General features: G+C 44.0%; 1 pseudogene; it reads left to right on the forward strand.

The window, feature by feature from the left end:
- Window positions 1-961: 961 nt before the first annotated feature.
- The window catches only part of LOC102873753, a 7174-nt pseudogene continuing 4556 nt past the window's right edge, over window positions 962-3579 (forward strand).

Genomic DNA, 3579 nt, shown 5'->3' on the forward strand with positions numbered 1-3579 from the left:
GATTGGCACAGAACAGAGCAGAGTTTAGGGCTGTTGTACATAGGATTGCTATGGGTGGCAAGCGACTTGACGGCACATAAAAACAACGACAACAACAACATCAAACATAAACATGTTGTAAGACCAGGCAATGTCATTCAGTTTTACATGTTAATGTTATATGCTGTTGAGTCAGAACCGACCCACAACTGACCCTCAAAGAGAATTAATTATACTGGAGGAGATTGCTTATCCTTCTCCCAAGGAGCAGGTGGTGGATTTGAACCATGCACCTTTGGGATTGTAGCACAGCACTTTATGACTAGGTTACCATAAATGGGAGCCTTCTGGATGACAACTAAGGAAAGCAGCATCAGGCAGTACTCAGTAAGCATCTACTGAATGAGCTAACAGGTGGGTGGGTAGATGAATGGCACTTCCTGCCTCTCCTGAATGGTTGACTCAACCACTTACTCACACAACACCCATCTTCTCATTCAAGCAATGAGCAAATACATACTGAGCCTTTTATGGGACACTGGCTGTTCTGAGCTCTGAGAATCCTGAGTTTATTTCAACTCGGCCCTAAACTCTGCCTCCCAGCAATTCACATCATGTCATGAATGGAACAAAGCCATAAACAAATTACTGTACTAATCATGTGCATACAGTTCGTTGTCAGCCAACAACAGTGCAGTGGACAACACAAATCCAGATCAGATTCTGAGTGTTATCACCGTGTGACTACAGTCAGAGACCCTTCCCAGCATGAAATTAGAGTCTTAAGAGCTATCTTACATACACTCGGGTACAAGGGCACAAAATCATAACATAAGGGGAACATTAAAGTTCTGACTTATTATCTCTGTCACATCCATTCCCTGCTACACCCCAAAACAGCACAACAAAACAAAACAAAAGGGTCCTCAAGGCCAGTCAAGAAGGCTGTTCCCTCAAAGTCAAGAAGGCTGTGTGAGGGTGATCTGGCCTGGTGCTGGGTGTTGTTCCACTGCTTCCTGGGCTAGCCCATATCAGGTGAAGCTGTTATGGCCCCAGTATCAGGATCCCCAGATAGACAAGGAATATCACCACAAGCCCATGCCTAAGCTGACTGAGCAGGAAAAGTATGACCAGAAACTCAGGAAGACTCAGGTCATCAAAACTGTTCCAGTGACCAAAACAAGCTCTGTGTTGACAATCCATTGGTCAGCTGATTTACCAACATGATGATGAAAGGATGAAATAAAGTGCTGGTCATGTTCCTCATGATACAGATCCAGGAACTCGTGAAAAGGAAGCCGTTAGGGAATATCATGCTGTTTCTGCAAAGGCAACCGTTGAGCACAGCCCTTACCCCATTTTCCACCAGGCTATGAAAAACTGTGAGCCTGTGATTGGCTTTGGTACCCATACTCAAGGGGCCCCATCTGAGCCACGTCACCGGGAAGTGGACTCATTACTGGGTGCTGGGAGAAGAAACATTGGTGAATGCTGATGCCAGAGAAGCTGTTACATGAGCTACTAAAATCTTTCCACAGTCAGGGCCCCATGATCTGGAGGAAACATGGCATGTAAAGATGGCTGGGCCATCAGTGCCCTAGCCCACTGCTGCTGGTTGTAGAGAGAAGGACCCAGCTGTTCTGGTATGTACAAAATTCCCTGTGTCTTAAAGATTTAGTTCTGTGTAAGATCAGGCTTCTACAAAGAGGGGAGCATGCTTGTTGCTCATTAATCCTTCCTCCGTGAGCTAGAACTTGACCTTCTTAGCCCATCTTCTTTGCAAAGGGAAAACATGTTGACTTGGAATTTTCCCCCCAAGAAACTCAAGTTCATACAGCTGCCTAGCCTCTCAGCTTGAAGTAGTCCTTCAGCTGATACAAAAGGAAGCAGTTTCAGTATCAGAAAAGGTTTATTAGAAAATTCTCACCTTGAACCAGTGTAACGTTCAGTATACTACTGCCACTCATTGAAACAAACTGGAGAAAACAGACTTGGTCTCAAAGTTGTCCTTATATAAGAAGGAAAACGAACAAAGAAAAGAAACCCTAGAGTTACCACAACCTGCAAAATACCTTTGGTAGAAAGAATTGATGGATTAGAGTGGAAACAGATTCATGAAGGTCTATCTAAAAGAGTCCCTTTTAGATGAATTTATAAAACATCAAAAGAGGATCTAAGCAACGTGCTGGAATAGCTGTGTGGATACAATTCCATTTTAGCCTAGCACAGCAGAGAAGTTGGGACAAGAGGAAACATTTGTCAGAACAAGTCCTTTCAAAAGAGAAACACATGGTCAAGCAACTCTCAGAAACAAAGTCAAGTAGCAGTTTCCAGAACTCATGAAGGAAACAGAGTGAGGACTCAAGAGTCTCGTTTCTTCTATCACTTCCCAGCTGGGCATGTTAGGTCAGCCTCTGAAGCTTCCTGAACCTCAGTTTCTCCACTGAACACTCAAAACAATATCAGTGTCTCTGGTTTCGCAAAGGTATGGGAGTCATCAGCTTTAGAATGAATCTTCTTGGCCTGTTTCCATCCATTTACCTTCTGGTCACTGCATTTTGAGATTAGAAACTAGACCTGTGTATGCTTGCCCTCAGTGAAGGGCAGCACCGTGTGTGGCTGCCTTCAACCTTGAAGAATCGCCACTGTGCACAGGGGGTGGGCCCTTGCTCTGGTCCTGGCTTCAATTGCCTGTGGGATGGTGAGCTGAGAACATAAGATGTTGGAAGATGGAGGCAGAGTCAAATTGTGCGAGATTTAATCTGAGAATGCAAGCCTTCTAGAGGGTTCCTGGGACTGGGAATTGTGGTTTTTGCTGATGAGTGGTGCGGCACAGTTGGCTCCTATTATCTAATGTCAGAAGTGCTGGTAGTAAAACTATAAAGGATACGGTATTCTCCTTGCTTCAGTTAACTTTTTGTAGGTACTTTTGGTCTGAGCCTGGCAGTGATTAAAGAGCTAACGCAAACACGAAATGGGGTTGGTGAATTACTAACCGAGGATCATAGACACCAAGCAGATTTGTAGTGGCCTTTTAAGCATGTTTCTGGAGCCTCTGGAATGTGCAAGCACAGGAAAGATGCCTGGTGTAAGGAACAATGCAACCAAAGGCAGGGATTGGGGTGGGCGGTGGACACACTCGAATGACATGCTATAGCAGGCCTCTTAAATCTTTTACAAAACAGAGTCAGCGAAAGCATAACCCAAGGACATTTCCAAGAAATTGTTCTTTAGCATTAGCTGCAATATGGCACTAATAAAGAGAACAGTCCATAAAACATTATCAGTTCTAATTGATAATTGGATTTTTTTTTTGTATTGCCGTAAGAAAGGCTAAAAGCTTTAGACCTTAGGTTTCAATTTCTACTTTAAAAAATTCCTGAGAAATCCAGCCAAACTCTTTCACTGCAGAAAGAGACAGAGAGAGAAAAAAAGGGGTGGGGGGAAGAGACAGAGAAAGAGAAACAGGTAATCTAGATCTTTTGGAAGTAATGTTCCTTTGGATTTGTTGTTCTTGTTGTTATGTGCCGTCGAGTCGTTTCCGACTCATAGCGACCCTATGCACAACAGCCCTAAACCCTGCTCTATCCTGCGCCAACC

The sequence above is a fragment of the Elephantulus edwardii genome, unplaced genomic scaffold, assembly GCF_000299155.1.
Source record: "Elephantulus edwardii isolate Elephantulus edwardi_28Jun2011 unplaced genomic scaffold, EleEdw1.0 scaffold00045, whole genome shotgun sequence".
Taxonomy (NCBI): Eukaryota; Metazoa; Chordata; class Mammalia; order Macroscelidea; family Macroscelididae; genus Elephantulus; species Elephantulus edwardii.